The sequence below is a fragment of the Vulpes lagopus genome, chromosome 24, assembly GCF_018345385.1.
Source record: "Vulpes lagopus strain Blue_001 chromosome 24, ASM1834538v1, whole genome shotgun sequence".
Lineage (NCBI taxonomy): Eukaryota > Metazoa > Chordata > Mammalia > Carnivora > Canidae > Vulpes > Vulpes lagopus.
Genome location: NC_054847.1, coordinates 20,852,282 through 20,873,072, shown reverse-complemented (window position 1 = coordinate 20,873,072; position 20,791 = coordinate 20,852,282). Strand labels below are relative to the sequence as shown.

At 35.8% G+C, this 20,791-nt stretch overlaps 1 protein-coding gene across 1 annotated transcript in view; it reads left to right on the top strand.

The window, feature by feature from the left end:
* LOC121482136 (translation initiation factor IF-2-like) overlaps positions 1-20,791 on the top strand; it is a 325,404-nt gene that overhangs the window by 88,081 nt on the left and 216,532 nt on the right. The window contains exon 4 of the mRNA XM_041739977.1: positions 5,313-5,404. The gene's annotated coding sequence lies outside the window, so the exon portion shown is untranslated. The remainder of the gene's footprint in view (positions 1-5,312; positions 5,405-20,791) is intronic.

Sequence of the window (20,791 nt, the reverse complement as noted above, 5' to 3'; positions counted from 1 at the left end):
CATTCTATGTGACATATTCTCAAACAGGAATATAGAGCTCTAAACATATACATTATCTGTCCTTATGAAGCTTCTAATCTAGCAATTATTTTCTGGCAAGATCATCTGACAATAGGTCAGGCTAGGTTTCTCAAGAAACCCAAGATAGGGATATTTCTAGAAAGCTAGTATGTTTTTTAAAAAAACAAATTGTAATAGTTTTTAAAAATAATGAAATATAAATTGATGGTACATAAAACGTGAAAATTTCCCCCTCATTACCATCTCCTTGTCACAGTCCAGCTACTTACTTAGAAGTAAATGTAGTTGACAGTTTGATGAGTATCCTTATAAGTCGCTTGCAAAATGCATTGATAGACATATAGTTCTACACCTCATTTAAAATAACTAACAGTGTATCACAGATATTATTCTATGGTAGTCCACTTGGATTTTCCTCATTCTCTTTTTAACAATTACTTAGTGTTTATTTCTAAGTATTACGACTATCTAACCATCGATGGACATTTAAACACTTTGCAAAGTTTTTGCCTATTACCTATAATCTTCTATAAACATCCATGTATAACTTATTACTAGTTTAAATTGATTAATAAGACAATAGATGGGAAGAGAAATCTATAGGCCAAAAATGTGCACATAAAAAATTTGTTAGCAGTACTAACTCCCTACCTCCAAAGGTTGTACCAATTTAGAGTTCTAGAAGGTGTTATAGGGTACATTTTTTAGCCTCCTTGACAACATTGGATTTTATTCATCTTTATTTTGTACCAATCAACTGGGAAACACATGATATCTTATATTTGTCTGAATTTTCATAGTATATGCTGACCATTGAATCTACCTGTCTTTGTTCCTTTCTTCCTTACTAACAACTACAAATATTAAAATATCATTGAATGCAGTGAAGCAGGCAGTTGCTTTAGTGACAAGCATACAGCAATGAAAAAGAGCCAGCATTCTACGTTCGTAGAGCATGCACACTACTAAAGTAGACTTCCGTGTAAACAAGGAAGTGAAATAATCTCTGGGAGTGCCAAGTGCCTAGAAGAAAATCAAAGGGCAGTAGTGTAGGAGTATAGTGTATGTTGGGGCAGAAGATAGAGTGGTCAGAAAAGACCTCTTTGTGAGGGAAAAGTAAGTAGAAATCAAAAGATGAAAAGTATGCTCCTTTTTAAGAGTTGGAAAGACAATCCCTTGTAGAAATGCCCTGAGAGGGTTATCCTTGGCTTTCCTGAACAACTTTGGGAGGTTAGAGCTGCTGGAAAATAGAGACTGAGAGGAAGAATCATGGGAAAAGGGGCATCAGTATCTGTTGATTTGGGGTTCTCCCCCCTTAAATTTTAAGAATTCTCACAGTAGTCTACAAATAACTGAAATCTCTGAACGATTGAATATTTTTTGAGAAATTAGAGATTCATTTTGAAAACAACATATTCTATTTTCCTTAAACTATGTGCCACTCTCAAATTATTCTTTGCTTTACTTATCTCAATTACTCTCCTAGAGTCTCAGAGACAATTTTCTTTACCTTACAAAGAACTTCATATTATTTACTCTCAAAACAAATTCATTTCAACCCAGTCATGAAAGGGAATCTATTTCTAATCCCAAAGTTGCTTACACACAACTGATAGAACTGAGAAGTTCCTCTATGCAGAGCCACACATATGACTTCTTCCACACAATCATCTACTTTTAGGATTAATCTTATTATGTTAAATTTACACATATTCTAAAAGTGACACAGTTTGCTCCCTGCAAAACAGCTTTGTGTTGGGAATTAGAAAATTCAGTTCCAGTTTACCCTCTCTCACACACTAACACTGTGGCTTTGAGTGTCCCTTAATCTTGAAACTAAGGTCCAATAATTGTTGAAAAGATGTTAGAAATGATTTTGAAAGGATTACATTATTTATCATTATCACCCCTAACACAAATTATGGTAATTGTCACATGATAGAGAGTCAATATTTTAATGAAATAATGTATTCAATAATATTGCTTCTCAAGGGTACAGTTAAGTGCCCCATTAGATAACCTACTAAGTGATCATGATGTTTTCTTTCCTAGAGTGTTTGATGGAGAAGGGAAGGACCAGAATGGTGTAAATCAGCAAACATTAATTAAGCCTTCATATGTGTCAAACTGTGCTAGTTACTAGAATTCCAGGAAGGAATAGGAAGAATGTTTGCTCATAGGTATTTGTGTTTGCTTTGATCCATGTAAGGAAACCAACTACCTACCTCTTTACTGACAGGTTTTCTGTTCCTCATAAATTCTGTGAAATGTTGAGACTATTCAGAATCATTAGAATTATTGGGCTTTAAGTTCAGATCAACTGCATAAACAACTCTTATCAATTAGATTTTATTTTAAGCATTTCTTTTAATTCAGTAAAGCCAGGTTCACAATACATGAGAATTAGCCCTTCTAAAACAGTGGGTTGCAACCGGGCTCTTCATTGAAATTATCTGGGGAGATTTGAACCACCATCAGTCCCTGGGCCACACTCAGAGATTTTGATTTCATTGGTCTGATATAGTCCTGATCATTAGTCTTTTTAAACACGCCCCCCCCCCCCCCCCGCCCAAGCGATTAAAATATGTGGGTAGAATTGAGAATCACTGTTTTAAGGATATTGTTGTATTTTTTCTGTGTCTTTCAGGAGCAACTAATTTCACATATATATATTTAAAATTCTTTTTTTTTTTTAATGAAGAGGATTTAAATCCTATGTGGTCTTTTAATAGCCAGTAGTCAACAGTATTGCTGGTATCACATGTGAATTTTCCTCTCTGAGCAGTGCAGTCTAGCAATCTAAAGCTCTTTGGCTAAGAGGTCTCTGAACACATGCAATCTTTAAACTGGAGAAATCTTGGGTCACAGTCCATTGTGCCTAAGCCAGTTAGAACCCACTCCTCATAATGCACACACAAAAAATATTTTTTCTGGAATGGACTCTAGGAGGATCATTGGTCTTCAATGGTTCCCCTAAAATTTAAGTCAACATATTCTATGTAGGTACTAGTGGGTATTTTGGGGAAGAGAAGTTTCCTATTTTAAATCAGATATTCAAAAGGGACTGTGAACTCTTCTAGGAATGTTAAAACAACCACTGCTCATTAATATAAAAACACATGGAATACCTCGTGTTTGAAGAAGAAAGTGCTGAGGTTTGATGTCTCTCTAAAAACCAGTCTGATAAGAGTTAGGAGGGTGGTTCTTGACACTCCAGAAAAAAATTTGAGAATGCCTCCTACTTCTTCCCACTATGTTTCTAAGAATGACTCCACGGCAGAGGAAGGTGAATGTGAAAGGCTTCAATATATCCAAGTATCTTTCTTTTCTGGAAGTGAGTCATTACAGTTTCTTCTTATTGCACTTACTGTTCCTTCAGAATTTAAAGAAAACTTTTTTCACTTCATGCATTTTGAAACTTTGCCTTATACTTATTGTTGTTTGACATTATACTTAAGTGTATTTGTTTCTTTGTTTATTATCTCCTTTGCTCAGTAGATAAGCACCATGTGGCCTGAATGATGTCTTGTTACAATAATTCTGTTTTTCACTGATGCTGCTTAGGACTGTGCCTGACATGTATTAGTTGCTCATGAAATGTTTTCCAAATGAACCATAAATCAATGTTCAGTGGCAAATGTCGCTATCCACTTCTTCACTTGACTTCACTTGATTATTGCAATGTCCATTCACTCTCTCCATTCATGGATATTTGCAGCCAAGAAAATTTCAACAGAAGGTATAATTCAGTTTATGGACTAAACAAATAAATATATACAGCAGTACAAATGGCATAAAATCATGATTGATTCTAAGACCTTTATAAGTCTGTCATGCCTCCTAAATGATTGGTTGCTTGATCAATCGAGTAACAGAGACCACTTGACTTCATTCTCAAGGTTTTTATTTTTTTTTTAAGATTTTATTTATTTATTCTTGAGAGACACACAGAGAGAGGCAGAGACATAGGCAGAGGGAGAAGCAGGCTCCCTGTGGGAAACCTGATGCAGGGTTTGATCTCAGGACCCCAAGATCACAACCTGAGCCAAAGGCAGATGCTCAAGCACTGAGCCATCCAAGTGCTCCCATTCTCAAGTTCATATGTAAAGGCTAATGGGAAGTACAGGGAGGTTCAGTAGGAAAAAAAGAAAAAAAAAAAAAGAAACAAAAACACTGGAATGGGAGTCTAGATACTTGGGATCTAGATTTATCTCTGCTACCATGAGACCTGGGAGCAATCAGTTTGTTTCTGAATGAGTGGGTTGAACCAGCTGATTAATAAAGTCCTTTCCATACCTAAGATTTCAGGCATGTTTGCTTCCCAGAGCAAGTATGGATATAATAAATATGAGGGATTGACATATAGGATTCACATCTCTTGGAAATCTTTAAAACAGTAGTGAATAGCAAAGGAATTTAGCTTTCTGTGTTTAGCCTCATTGATAAGCAGTGTGTGAGAGTCTTTTGTGATTTGGTCTTCAAAATACCCAGCTTTTTGATAGTCTGAGCTCCTATTTTCTTGTAATTTCTTAAGTATGCCTAGCCCCTTCTGGGATGTTTTGCAAATACTACTTTTGTATTAATAGAATTTGATCCCTCATTCTTGTAAGACTTGGGCTAGATGTCCTTTTTTGCCCTTTTAGAGGTTGCCACACCCCTCTGAGCTTACCTCTATTCTAAACAGCCTACAACATTTTCCACACCATACTGTTTCTATTTCTGACTAGAAAGACTGTGCTTCAAAGGATAGGCATAGTAAGTACTTAGCCTGTGGTAGATGTTCCTTCAATTTTGGTTAGATGAATGAATAAATGAACAGGACATTTGCTATGGTTACAGTTAAATAAGCCAATAAATCAAAGTTTGTGCTATATTATTGAAATTAGAATAATTGATTTCCAGATAATGGTATTACACTGGGATTCTTTCTGTTCAAAAACTCATTCCCCATGACCACCAAAACGATATTGAAGTTCAAATGGCAATGGAACCATATGGTATAATTCTATACTTCCTTGAAGAAGCACAAAATCACAGTGTCAGATAAAAATCTCACCAAATGTTAGAGCTAGAAGAAACTTTGACTATAACATAGTCATTTTGGTGGTTAGGAAACAGAAGCCCATGAGTTAATTTGCTCAAGCTTCTTAATAATGAGTCCATAAAACAAAGCCCATAACCCACACTTTCTCATTTCCCTCATGTCCTTTAACCTTCCTGCACTGAATCTATGCCTGGACTCAGAACAAAATTATAAATTATTGTTGCTTTTTCTGTTTTCTGCTTTTCAGCTTGGCAACATCTTGGGAATTGAATATCTGCAGTAGTGTCCTCGCCTTCATCTACCTCACAGCATTTCAATGCAGTTCACTTGCTGCACTAGGTAAGATTCCTCCCTCACTTATTTCCCTCTTTGTTCAGCCTTTGAATGGACCTATAATTCAAGAAATTGACAGGGAGCATGAAAGGATTGGAAAGGCAGCAGATGGAGTGGAGGGAGGAGGGAAGCAGGAGTCTGGAAATGGCCTGGAGGCAGCCACTACCTGGTGGCCTAAGCCCACAGATGCATTGCCTGACTTTGAAGAAGTTTATATACATATTCTCATGAATATTCTCATATGACAGTAATATCATACAGTTGCAGAGCACGTTGCAAACATCTGAAAGAGGTAATAGAGGATGTGAGGCAGCCTGTACTTAAGTATTATTAAGACTACAAGTGTAAAAACTTAAATAATTTACTGTAAAATAATCTGTGGGTTTTTCTGTGGGCTTTTAAAATTCTCTAAAGTTCAGTTTCTTGATCTATAAAATGGAGTCTATGAGTTTCCTAGGGCTGTGTTTTCCCTCTGACTCTGCATGGCTTTTCCTCCCCGTTTGTGCATGTCTGTGTCCAAATTTCCTCCTCTTATAAGGACATCAGTTATATTAGATTATAAACCACTCTAAAGACCTCATATTAACTGAATTATCATTTTAAAGGCCTTTTCTCCAAATATGGTTATTTTGTGAGATACTGGAAATTGAGACTTCAACATAGGAATTTTGTGAGGGACACAGTTCAGTCTATAACATGGAACATATTTTATAATCCTTTTAGGATTTGTCTTTGAAGATTCAATGACTTTTATATGTGAAGTACTTTTCAAACTTTAATTTGCTATATAAATGAAGAGCCTGACATTTAGCAATAGGAATGTTTAAATCTTTATTTTTAGAACCCACAAGCTGGATGGTTAAATGTTCAGTTTTATAGATTTATTATAGGGTCATGATGTTTAAATATTAATATACTTCTATCTGTTGTGATGTTTTTCCTTTCTATATGTTTTTCCTTTTTTGGTGTTTCATGCACCCCTTTCTCTCCCCATCTCCCATCTGCCAAACATATCCTCTGGTGTGAGTTGCATAAGGCAGACAGAGTAGAGAGGGATCTCCCTGCATTTTGCAACCCTAAAAGCAGAGATGGAGTGAGTGCACATGAAGTCTAGACAGGCAGAGCCTTGACAACCCCACAGGCATTTCTGGTCCCCAGTGTGGCACAGAAACATTAGTAGGGAGAGTTATAAGAACTGCAGGTCAAAGTATATAACAAACATGAGGAAAGTTGTTGTGGAAACCTTCTGATCTGACAATCAGGAACTAGGCAGAATGAAAGATATCTCAGAATCTCAATATGGAAAATGGACATCTGGAACTGTATCACAATAAGAAACTGCTGTGGGATCATTTGGGGAGGGACTATTTACAACAGGAAAGATTACAGATGTATATGAACACAGTGTAGATAGAGCTCAGGAACCCAGGGTTAGCAGCAACAGGCTGCTAGGAACCTAGGGCTAGCACTGTTAGGGCTGCTAGGCCTGAAGGGCTGAAGGGAGGGCAAATATTAGAAACCAGAAGAAAAAGAATCCTATAGAGAAAAGGCTGATTCTGTTTGGAAGCAGAAGGAAGGGAACCCTCTTGATGTTCTCCACTCCGCTCAGGCTCCAGGACAAAGAGCTAGGGTGGAAATGATTTGAGAATGAATCTGGAGGGAGCAAATGGAAGATTTTCCTGAGCCATACTTCTTGGCACTATACATACCCCCAAACATTGGCATAATCCTGGGAAAAGGGAGCAGTGTGGGTATGAACTAGTTAACACTGAGTTTCTACCACTATAGCAGAATGGGGACCTGAAATAGAAAGAAAACTGAATTATAAAAAAAGACATATGTTATACTTTTTGCAAAACATGAGATTTGGACTGAGAATTGTATCCATCTCAATAATCCATAAATCCAGTGTTATATATACCATACACATGTGTATCCATCCCCATACACACACACACACACACACACACACACACACACACACACTGTACGTCGATTCTATATCCACCAAATGACAATATAAATGACATTCACATTAGGGTATAAAGTAGACGAAAAAGTGCTGGCAAAGAGAAAAGACGAATAAGATGAGTAAGAAATCAGTAGGAGTGCATTAAGTCAGAAATGTCAAGCAAAGAATGAGGAAATGGGACTTGGGATGGCAGGAGCCACTGGTATTATGAGCTGGAGACTTCTTGACTGACATTGAACATTCATGGTGAGTGGCAGAGCAGCACTTTCTTCTTGTCCAGGATGAGGCCAGGAGGCAGAGCAGCAAGTATGAGCTAGGAGAAGACAAGAAGGAGGACCTGGGTCCCTGTAAGACAGAGGGAAACCTGATTTTCTGGTTTCTTATTCTCATTTCCAGCATTCTTCCAGGGTGGCTATGCCTCTAAGTCCCCAGTAATCTCCTCTTTCAACCTAGTTTGAGTAGAGCTCAGTTCCATGTCTATTGTAAATTTTGTAATTATTTTCTGCAACTTACTTGAATTTTTGAAACTGAATCCCCACTCTTCATGACACAGAAAATGAAATCTAGAAATTTAATCAAATTTATTTGACTGATTATTCAGTCACTTCATGTTGGAAATTGTCACAGTCAAGATTGTTTTGCTTTCTTTTCCTTCCTCCGCCTGGGTTAAGGCTCTGAGGACCTTAAGCTATGGTCATTGATAGCGTTAGTAATGAGGGAGATCCATTGCTAGTATTGTGTTTCACATGCTATTTGCATCCTTTAAGTTATAGCTAGTATTATCTGGTCCTGATGTTGTCCTACTGACCCTGGTGATCTGTTGAAATGTGGTCACATATTCATCTAACCTCCTGCAGAACAGTCCACACCCTTTGAAGCAGGGTTCCTGCTTCCCAGCAATCAGATTCCTTTCTCTTCATCCTTTCAACTTCACATGTACATTTACCCTTGAAGAGTATAAAAACTCTAAGTTACAGTATATGGTGCATGCATTCTACTGATATTAAGATAGTATTTCAGAAAAAGAAATGGTCTGGAGAGAGAGAGAGAGAGATAGAGAGAGAGAGAGAGATTGATTCTTTCCAACTAAGGGTATTTTCAACAAATATAATTTTTTATTCAGAGCAACCTAGGTTCAAATCCTATTTTGACTACTTATTAATTGTGTGGTATTGGGTAGCTTGGTTAAAATTGCTGAATGTATTTCTACAGTTGCAAAATTAGGCAAAGAATATTTACCCTGTCCGAGGTGAGGGAGGAAGAGGTGTTACAAATACCTGGAACACTGTAAGTGCTTGAAAAATGTTGCCTGCCTTTTGTCTTATTCTATTAATGATGTAGGGGCTTATTATGGGTACAGTGCGAAGAAAGGAATGACCATAAACTAAAATGCAAACTTTTGGGGGTACCTGGGTGGCTCCGTGAGTTCAGCATCTGACTTTTAATTTTGGCTAAGGTTATGATCTCAAGGTCCAGAGATTAAGCTCGTGGTGGAAGTGGAACCTGCTTAAGATTTTCCCTTTCCCTCTGTCCTTTCCCTGCCCTGCTTGCACACATGGGCCTGCACTCACTCTCTGTAAAATAAATAAGTAAGTAAGTAAGTAAGTAAATTTTAAAATGTAGACTTTTCTCAGTTATTCTTTATTCTCCTTTGTGCCTCCTCCTTTCTTGCCTTGGCAATTTCTGAAACCCAGTATGTGTGAGAGATAATTATGGGTGATGGTTGCCTCAGGGATCTTTAATCCCAGCTCCTTTTTCAAAAGGAAGTCAGGTACAATGGATAATATATTTGATTAATTTTGGTACCTTGTAAAATTAAACTTTATTATGTGTAAAAGTTTTATACATCATAATGGAAACATTGTAGATCAATGAGAAAGAGAAGGATTATTTAATAAATCTTATTTGGACAATTGTTTAGCAACTTGAAAAAAAAATTAAATTTGGATTCTTATTTAACAGTAGAAACCAAAGTATATTTTGTCAAGATTAAAAAGCAATTTTAGAATATTAAAGTTAATTTGACCTAATAGTTACAAAAGATGATTATTTTCCAATTTCTGGATGAGAGAGGAAAAATTCATAAAGGAAAAGAATAATAGATCTGACTGTAGAAAATACAAAATTTCTCAATATGAGGATTATCATGAACAAATTTAAAAATAGAGAAACAAAGAAGCTATTTAACTCTACAAATGACAAATTATTAATAGCCCTAATATTTAAGGCAGTTACATAAATTGATATGGCTCCAATATGTTAATGGGCAACAGACATGAACAGATAATTTATTTAAAAGGTACAAATGATTAATGTATGCTTTAAAAAGCACAGTTACTAAATGCTCAAAAAGATCAAAGTTAAAATGAGATAACATTTTCATTTGCTGAATTTAAAAATATGAGAACACCTAATTTTGCTGAGGATCATTTCTCATACTAGTGAGAGCTTAAATTGGTTTACCACTTTGGAGAATAATTGGACAATGTGTATGAAAATCCTTAAAAATGGGGGATCCCTGGGTGGTGCAGCGGTTTAGCGCCTGCCTTTGGCCCAGGGCGCGATCCTGGAGTTCCGGGATCGAGTCCCGCGTTGGGCTCCCTGCATGGAGCCTGCTTCTCCCTCCTCCTGTGTCTCTGCCTCTCTCTCTCTTTCTCTCTCTATCATAAATAAATAAATAATCTTAAAAAAAAAAAAAAAGAAAATCCTTAAAAATGGTTAAGTTGTTTAAGCAAGAAATCTCAGGGTATATATGATAAGATAATATTCTAAAATTTAGGAAAAACTTCATTGTAATAGCCTTTATTCATTAATTGCTAACTGTGTGACTGGCTTTACTCACATTGTATAATTAACTTCTCACCAAAACTCCTCTAAGTAGTTGGGCCAGGATTTGAACTAACATCTGTCTGCTTCAAATTCTGCTTGGGCTCTTTGTTACAATTTTATCCTACACAAAGATATCTTTCATTATATAATAATGAAAATTAGAAATACTTAAAAATCTATGAATAATGTAATAGTAAAATAAACTGTAGTTAATACATTCCATGCAATACCATGCAACTAGCAATGACAGAAAGTGCTTATTCTCAATTATTTTTATTTTCATTTTTAATTTATTTTTAAATTCAATTAATTAACATATAGTGTATTATTAGTTTCAGAGGTAGAGTTTAATGATTCATCAGTTGCATATAACACCCAGTGTTCATTACATCACATGCCTTCCTTAATCCCTTCACCCAGTTCCCCATCCCCTCACCCATTTTCCCTCCAGCAACCCTCAGTTTCTATCCTATAGTTAAGTCTCTTATGGTTTGTCTCCCTCTCTGATTTTGTCTTATTTTATTTTTCCCTCCCTTCCTGTAAAATCCTCTGTTTTGTTCCTTAAATTCTACATATGAATGATAATTGTCTTTCTCGTATTGTATTGACTTATTTCACTTAGCATAAAACCCTCTAGTTCCATTCATGTCTTTGCAAATGCTAAGATTTCAATTTTTTGATGACTGAATAATATTCCATGTATATTTCATATAATATATATTTATTTTATACACACACACACACACATATGCACCACATCTTCTTCATCCATTCATCTGTCAATGGACATCTGGGCTCTTTACATATTTTGGCTATTGTGACATTGCTGCTATAAACATTGGGGTGCAGGTGCCCCTTCTGATCACTGTATCCTTTGAGTAAATACCTAACACAGCAATTGCTGGGTTATAGGGTAGCTCTATTTTTAGCTTTCTGAGGAAACTCCAGAGTGGCTGACTGTTTTCCAGAGTGGCTATATCAGTTTGCATTCCCACCAACAGTGGAAGAGGGTTCCCGTTTCTCTGCATGCTCACCAACATCTGTTGTTTCCTGACTTGTTAATTTTAGCCATTCTGACCAGTGTGAGGTGATATCTCATTCTGTTTTGTTTGTTTGTTTGTTTATTTGTTTTGTTTTTTTTCTCCTTGTGGTTTTGATTTGTATTTCCCTGATGCTGAGTGATATTGAGCATTTTTTCATATTCTCAATAATTTTAACTGAAAATAGTGAAACAAATTGACTTATTTCTGTGATTTTAACTAATTGAAGGAAATAGATACAAGGAAGGAATACTAATTAATGTAGTTACCTTTGATTTGTAAGACTATATGGATCATTTTCTTTTTTTGTCTTTATGCTTTTTCTGGTTTTCTCAAATTTTTGCAATCAAAATAGATAATCTTATATTCAGGAAAAAGTAAAGTAAATTTGAATTAAAAAGTTGGTGGAGGTCTTTAGGTTCTCAAGGCATAATAGGAAATATTTTGTCTTCATTAGGTTAAATTCTTCTTTTTTTAAAGATTTTATTTATTTATTTATTCACAAGAGACACACAGAGAGAGGCAGAGACATAGGCAGAGGGAGAAGCAGGCTCCTTACAGGGAGCCTGATGTAAGACTTGATCCCAGGACTCTGGGACCACAACCTGAGGAAAGGCAGACACTCAACCACTGAGCCACCCAGGTGCCCAAATAGGTTAAATTCTTAGTAATATACTCTGTAAAAAGAAAAATGCTCTAAAAAATGGACAAATTCAATGAAAAGAGGCAATAGTTCTGAGGTTAGGTTATTACTAGCAAAATTAGATAATATCTCTTAGTGTCGTATAATAAAAATATCTGTCTCAACACTCTAGAATAAAGACGGTTTATTTAGTTCTTGAAAATACATGGATTGAGAACCGAGTTATAAATCTAATAAAGTTTCCAACATTATCAAAAAATATTTTATCTTAGTAATAACTTTCCCTGTGATATTTATGATCTTTAGGAAATTAAATATCTCAATGAATTGGCTGAGAGTTTCCTTCTTAGACTTATGAGGCAAAACAAGGATAAATAGTCGCTATCATTAAAACCAGCACAACCTGATTTTTTTGAAAAGGCAATTTCCATAGAAGTGCCATCTTTTTTGAGCCCCATCTAGCTTTAGAAAATAAGCTTTGCCATAACAAGTTTAGAACAAAGGCAGTGATTTTATATTTATTTTTATTTTTGTGGTTACAATTCCCTTAATTCCATAATTAACATTGTAATGATTTGATTATGATCAGTTTGTGAGAATATTAACCACTCTTGGTTTCTTCTCACCTCATTAACTAGCAAACTAGGCACTGAGTGTTGACAATAACCAGTTTCTCATGGACTGTTGCTCAGTATTACCAAATCTTTTAAGTTTTATGAAGCCATTTCCATTAGAGAGTGAATAGATTTTCTGTTGTTTTTTTTTTTTTTCCTTTTCAGCACATGTTGGGATCACATTAAAATAAATACGACTTTATCACCTAGCTCACAAATATTTTTTCCTAAGAGCAGCAGCACCTATTCAATGTTTCAAGTAGCTTTGGGTTAAAAATTGTTTCTTAAATTAATGTTTCCAGTAAGTGGAACTAGTTTAGCTAAAATGGCACTGCTCATTTAACCTGGTATCTCACTAACAAGAGTATCAGGAAAAAAGAGTTGAAATTTAAAAAAATAGTAGTGGTAGCTTGACTTTAATTATTAACTAGTAATAACATTGAATTTGATTAGTAAGTTGGAAATATTATGATTACAGTAACAAACCAAATTCAGCCAATTGGATAGTGTACTTGTTCTAAGGTCTCTGATAAATGTTTATAGTCTAAGTGAATTAGAGTCCACTAGCATTGCTAAAACACCTGGAAGGGATGTGCATGAAAGAGAAAGTATTCTATCTTATACCTCTATTTCAGATAAATAACTATTTAGATAAGAAAAGAAGAAGTAGGTCATCCATCATTTAGAACACTATTTTCTCAGCATTCCAATTTTCACTGCTTTTCTTCCTTTTCAAAAAAAAATTATTTTATTTATTTATTCATGAGAGACAGAGAGAGAGAGAGAAAGAGAAAGAGACGCAGGCAGAGGGAGAAGCAGGCTCCATGCAGGGAGCCCAATGTGGGACTCGATCCCAGGACTTCCGGGATCACACCTTGAGCCAAAGGCAGACGCTCAACCACTGAGCCACCCAGGCATCCCAAAAGTTACATGATTTAATTAAGCCAATGGAGCAGTGTTTCCTAAAATTTCTCCTGTGGATCATTAGATATGAAGCAGGTATAGTCATATACACATACACATAGTTTAGTGGTCAAATTAGTTTAAGAAAGACTGTATACTATTTAAGCTCTCAGTGATTAACAATACATATTATATACCAAAGACAGAAATATTTTTGCAGCAAGCAAAGTAATCCATTGTCTTAATCTGTTAAGCTTATTTTAATGCATAGTTTTGTTTTGTTCTTACATCTTTCTTTTCTTTTGCTTATTTGAGAGGTTTTTTGTTTTCTTTTTGCTTCTTGAGTTAAACACCTGATATATAATCTTTATTGTTTTTCAATAATTGCCTTTTATGTTATAAATTTCCTTCTAAAAACCTCTTGAATTGTAGCCTGGAAGCTCTAAAATGCTGTAATTCATTGCCATATAGTGTTAAATATTTTTATTTTTACTTTGGGATTTCAGGTTTATTTTTTTTTAATTTTTTAATTTTTTTTTGATTTTTATTTATTTATGATAGTCACAGAGAGAGAGAGAGAGAGAGAGGCAGAGACACAGGCAGAGGGAGAAGCAGGCTCCATGCACCTGGAGCCCGACGTGGGATTCGCTCCAGGGTCTCCAGGATCGCGCCCTGGGCCAAAGGCAGGCGCCATACAGCTGCGCCACCCAGGGATCCCCGGGATTTCAGGTTTAATCCATAAATTGCTGAAGATATTTTAATAAGTATCATTATTCTGTGTATTCCCAGCAGGCCACAGTTAATTTACCTCTTTCGATAATGACATGGCATGGCATATAGTAGGTACTTCATACAAACTTGTTTAAGTGAACTGAATCTTTTTTTAAATCATTCAGATTATGATGGAAATGAGGCTCAAATATGTATCTATTGACTTTTTTAGTCAGGTTTATTGAAGCATAATTTACTTACAATAAAATTTACCCATTTATAAACGTGACACATGTATATAGTCATGTAACCACTGTCACAATTAAGATATAGATGATTAATATCCCCACAAAGTTCCTTTGTTTCTTTTTTAGTCAAAGTCCCCCTCCCACCTCTAGGCAACCACTGAACTCTTTCTGTCGTCATAGTTTTGCCTTTCTCTAATGTCATATAAATAGAAGCACATAGTAGAGGTAGCCTTTGTACCTGCCTTCCTCCACTCAATGCATTTGAGATTCCTTCATGTTGTTGCACCTTACTCCTTTTTATTGGTGAGTAGTATTTCAACAAATGACTGTAACATAGTTTGTTATTCTTTCACCAGTTGATGGATGTTTAGGTTGTTTCCATTAAGATTGTTTTAGCAATTATGAATGAGGCTTCAATAAACACTCATGTACAGATGAATGAGGACATAAGCTTTTATTTCTCTTAGACAAATATCTAGGAGTAAAATTGCTAGCTGTTCTGATAATTGTATGTTAGTGGTGGGGATTGGGGTGGTGGTAGAAGAGGAGAGGTGGACTCTCTGATGTCCTGGTGCAGAAGAGCATTTCCTGGCCCTTCCAGCAATGACAGCACACCTCTAATGGCATTAACATAAAATCATAGGGCTGAAATACTACTTCCTGGCTCTCCTCCAGGGGTAATGGATTTTTTTCTTCTACATTTTCCCATCAGCAATGGGTCTTTACCTATGCCTGGTAGTGACAGAGTTTTCTCTGCCTCCTCACAGAATTTTAAAGTTTTGCTACTAATGAGAGGATAGTCTCGGCAGGGTAGTTGAGGTTCATGCTTTCCGTACACACCAATTGCTCCCCTCCTGCTTGCCTGTATGACCCAGGGGACTCTCTCAGGTTATCTACTGTGCCACCATCTTTCTCATGAGCTGCTGGAGACAATGACAAAGAGTGTGGGAGGAAGTACCAATTCCTCTGTGTCTGGTGCTGCCAGAGGTTTTATACAGTCATACTACCTACATTCAAACTTTACCAAATTCTTTAAAGGTTCAGTTACTCAGGGATCCCTGGGTGGCGCAGCGGTTTGGCGCCTGCCTTTGGCCCAGGGCGCGATCCTGGAGACCCGGGATCGAATCCCACGTCGGGCTCCCAGTGCATGGAGCCTGCTTCTCCCTCTGCCTGTGTCTCTGCCTCTCTCTCTCTCTGTCTCTCTCTGTGACTATCATAAATAAATAAAAATTAAAAAAAAAAAAGGGTTCAGTTACTCAGTAACTCAGTTAAACTCAGTTGTAGGGTGGTCAGTGCCTTTTCTCCTATTCTCTTCGACCTGTGAGCCAGTCCAATGGTGCTTGATTCAATTTAATTTCATTCAAATAGAAAATTAAATTAAAAGCAATTAAAAACAGTTTAATTTATTGTATAGCTTTTCTATTGGGACATCAATGGAGGGAAAGTTAAATGATTGGGAGGATCGTAATCTGAATCCAAACAGACGTGGTTCCCAAACTAGCACTGGGGTTTTGCTACAAAATCTGACTAAGTGGATATTTTCCCAAATACTCAGAAAATAGTTAAGTGTATAGGTTCGATTTTCTGAATTCTAAGTTTCCACCTCATAATTTGTTATTATTTTAAAACTTTGGTAACTGCTCCTGATTGCTCAGTAGTACACGTAGCTGAGTAAGCAATGAGGATGAAAATGGCAAATTGGACAGCCAATCATGCCTTTTCATCACTTTATAAGGTAATTGGGTGCATTTTATATGATTTTAACTTGATTAAATATTTTCCTGAAAATTTTCGTGTATTTTGGGAACATGAAAACCCATACCATCTTAGAGATACTTGAAAAATTTGCATTCCCTGTAGAAACTCAGAGTAGTTTTGTGGAGAAACACTACAAAGCAATGGGGATAATGTAGCCAAAAATTAGGATCAATAAACAGGTCTTTGATCTCAATTTCATGTTATTTCTGTTACTTTGCAAATTTTTACGACAGTGGCTCATGTTGTTTAAAGTCATTTGAAAAGCCAGGATTTCAGAAAAGCCTACTTAAAGACCTAAAGGAAAGATATGTTGAGCCTAAATACAAAGCTTACACTTAAAAAAATTTTTTTTAAAGATTTTATTTATTAATTCATGAAAGACACAGAGAGAGAGAGGGGCAGAGACACAGGCAGAGGGAGAAGCAGGCTCCATGCAGAGAGCCCGACAGAGGACTTGATCCCGGGTCCCCAGGACCACGCCCTGGGCCAAAGGCATGCCCCAAAGCTTACACTTAATCATGGGGGAGAGAGTAGGGGTGTTTCAATTAATTTTAATTTATGCCAATTTTTATTTTATAAAAGGATGCGGGAAGACTTCCAGGACTTATCTGAAAATAGCTGAAACATATACTGAAGAATTTTCAACTTTTGTAATATTTAGTGAGTGAAATAAATGATAATCCTGTAAGGCATAGGATGTTAGTATTTATTAGAATTGAAGGCATTTTGGATGTAAGATCCCTCTCCAAATCTGAAATATATTTACATATCTAAACATATACATTGTAAATATAATTTGGTTGGGGTAGAGAGGATAGGTGAAATAGGTGGAGGGGAGTAAGAGGTACAAACTTCCAGTTGTAAAATTATATATAACATATATAATTTTGAACTATATATATAATTTATACAATTATATAAGTGTACAAAACTATATGTAGTATAATTATATAAATACACAAATATATGTAAATGTATATAAAAACAGTTGGTATCTGCATATATTTTCTAGTCATATTTTCTTCTAAAAAATGTGTTTCTAATTTATAAAATAGAACCAAATATATCAATATATCATGGCATTCCACAAAAAGCACTAGGATTTCCAAATAATTTATCACATATAAATGTTTGAGTTGGCTTTGCTGAGTATTCCTTTGTATGTTGGATGTTAGAGCATAATTTTGAATAACAATTTGGTTCCGGATAGTGATTGTGTTTTAATTTCCTCATCTGTACAATGGGAATAATAATAGTGCCTCCTTTGTAGGATTGTTATAAGGAGTAAATGAGGCATTGCTTGTAATCTACTTGTTTCAGTGCCTGGCTATAGCAAGTGTTCATTAGGGTTTAGCTATTATTAATATCTAGAGCATAGAGTGATTATTTTTCAGGTCCTGTAGAAGAACTATGTATCTTTGTAGAGATACCTCCATTTGAAATAGAGGGGACAACAATGATGATGTTCTTTGGCTTATTAACTTATAGCAGTTGTTTTAAGCATCAACTGAGATAGTACTCACTAATACTCATTAATCCACATTGCACCTTTAAAGTAGTCTGCAAACCTATTATTTTGGGTGTACAAGTTAAAAACTATTCACAATGAAAAACCGTCCTTGTTATTTTATACATTCATCATTTTAAGAAAAACTGTTGACCTTTTTTTTTTTTTTTTTTTAAAAAACTGTTGACTTTTATTTTACGTTTTTAATCGTTTTATTTTCCTAGGTTTCTTTTTTTTAAACAATAGCTTTTTTAACTTTAAATTTCAGATATCTCTTTCCATAACGTCTTTCACATCTGACAAGCATGGGTATTATATGGTGTGTTAAGTTGGGGTTGTAGGAAGCCCTTGTTGCCAGGATGTCAGTAACTGCAGAGAATTTTCCGTTATCTCCTTTCTCTATAGAACCAGCAGAGGGAGCACCAGTCTCTCCCTATCCAAACAAGCGTGATGACTTTTAAACATATGGTGGGCCTTTCATGATTAAATTAAAAAAGACGGTCTTTGAATGAAGATGTAAAATTCAAAGTGTGAATGTCCATTAATTATTTTAATAATACTGGCAAGTTTAAACTGATTCAAAGTGGAAATGTTCTTTTCAAGACTATAGGTCATTATAGAGTGAAACTGGGAGATACTGTGTAACTTTACCACAACGTAATATAAAATATATTAATTTTCATTGGAAGTAGAGGGAAGGAGGAAACTGAGAATGTCTGGAGTCACTTAATAAATATTTATTGCGTACTTTCTAAGTTTCAGGTCGTAAGCTAAATTATGAGGCTATGGAGATGAATCACACTAAGTCTGGGGAGGCATAAGTAGAGGAAAAGATTGGGAAAATTACTTGAAAGTGTCTAATTTTTAAGTTAGAATTTTAAATAAAATGTTGAGAGAATGAATTATAGTATATGTATTAATAATACAAAATTAACATTTTTATATGGTGCTTTGGAGTTATTGTGCTTTCACATGCATTACTCATTTAATTAGACTTAGGAGAGCTTTAAAGTTTCACAAATAGTAATTGCAAAGCTAGGGGTCTACACATCCTAAGACCTTCACTGTTGCTTTGTAAGTACTATATAAGGTTTTTATAATTTGTATTCTAAAGGTAAGGATTATCTTCTTGGAAATAAATTCTTAGAAAAGGAACATCCCCTATAGTACTGAGCAATAATCCCTTTTAGAAGTTATTTTCCCATTCATTGGAAACTATTAAATATCTATGGGTAGAAGATCAAGAAGGTTGACCATGGGGAAAAAACTAAATATACAGCAAAAGCCTAAATAGAGTTTCTTGGAGATAATTAGTCAAACCTTAGCTGAAGGAAGTACAGGGTCATGCCATTCAGAAAATGTTATTATGGGATGCCTGGGTGGCTCAGCGGTTAAATGTCTGCCTTCAGCTCAGGGTGTGATCCTGGAGTCCCAGGGTCAAGTCCCACATCAGGCTCCCTGCATGGAGCCTGCTTCTCCCTCTGCCTATATCTCTGCCTCTCCTTCTCTGTGTCTCTCATGAATAAGTAAATAAAATCTTAAAAAAAAAGTTACTATATACTGAGAAGAAATGATCCAAGAAAATTAGTACTAAGTCTGATAGAACATCTGGGGTAATAGAGCATGTACCTCTGCCTTCAGAAACCTAAAACAACTTTTTAGATTAGACAGTTTACCTAATATACAAACCTAAGTTTTGGACTAGAAGAAAGTAACCCAATTAGTTAATTTTGAGTTTATTAAATTTTGTTGATAAAGCAAGCTTTTGGTTATTAAAGAAATAAAGTGAATGGATATTATGATACTTTTGGGAGACCATAAATAGGCACCCCAATCTTTCAATGACCAGACTCATTCTTACCAAGGAGAGACAAGAACTCCAAATTGATCAAATACAAATGAATAATGTAAGGTTATGATAAATTTGATTTGGTAATAAAAACAATAGTTAGCCCAATTTTATATTAGATACAGACTAATTCAATTTTTCTCAAGACAAGATTTAGCTTTTGACTCTAACAATCCTTTTTCCTTATGGGGGGCTTAAAACAACCACTTTATTATCTCTCTCAGTTCTCTTGGCAGACTGGATTCAGCTGGGAAGCTCCTGTGCAGGGTTTTGCTCAAGGCTGTCCCCTGCTTTTTTTTTTTTTTTAACTCCTTCACCCATTTCTTCCACCTCCTCTGACCAGCCCACCTTAAGCAAATGCCAACCTATGCTCTGTTTCCAAGAGTTCAGTTTTTCTTAGATTCTGCATATAAGTGAAATCATATGATATATGTTTTTCTGTGTCTAATTTCATTTAGTATAATGCCTTCAAAGTCTATCCATGTCACAAATGGTAGGAGTTCCTACCCTGCTCAGAGGGGTAGTGTTTGAGTTCTTCTTCTGTTCTGTCTCCCAAGTGCAATGGGTTTCCACCAGTGTCCTTAGGTGACGGTTTTCACTGTTCTTCCCCCCATATATTAAGGCTTTTATTTTGTAGGGAACATAGAGATGATAGGCTGAGCCAAGGTTTTGGCAGCAACTACTGTGTCCTCCCATACCAGCACCCTAAAAAAAGCCTTCTCAGGATTATTCGTGATATTCCCTGTGAGTGTCGGGTGAGGTTCATGGAGTCAAAGCCTGTGAAAGTATGTGAAGTCCCCTTTAGGTGAGATACTTATGGGTTTGGCACTCCCATGCTAGCTCATACACATCCTCTAGCAATTTTTAAGATTTTTTAGCTTCATCTTTCCAGCTAAGATGGTATCTAGTGTTGTCTACCTCGAGGCAGTAAATGCTCGACCTTGTTTCTCCCTGAAAACATCGTGTCTTCCTCAGAGTTCAGGTTACTTGGTGTCCCTGCAACTTTAGTTCCTTAATGTGTTTAAGAAAAGTCATTAATTTGCAGTTTGTATAGCTTTGTCCTTACTATGAGACTGGAGCAACACTCTTTCTCTTTCTTTACATCTCTGAGATTAAAACACTTATCTTGATTTTACTCATCGTGTAAATTTTTTGTCTTTATTCACCACCACCATGTTTCTCAGGGTTTACTATGCATAAGAATCAACTGAGAAGTATGTTAATGATATGATTTTCTGTGTCCCACTCCAGAAATTGTGATTCAGTAGTCTCAGGTAGACAAAAAGAACTTGTGTATTGGAAAAGTTCCCCAGAGGGGC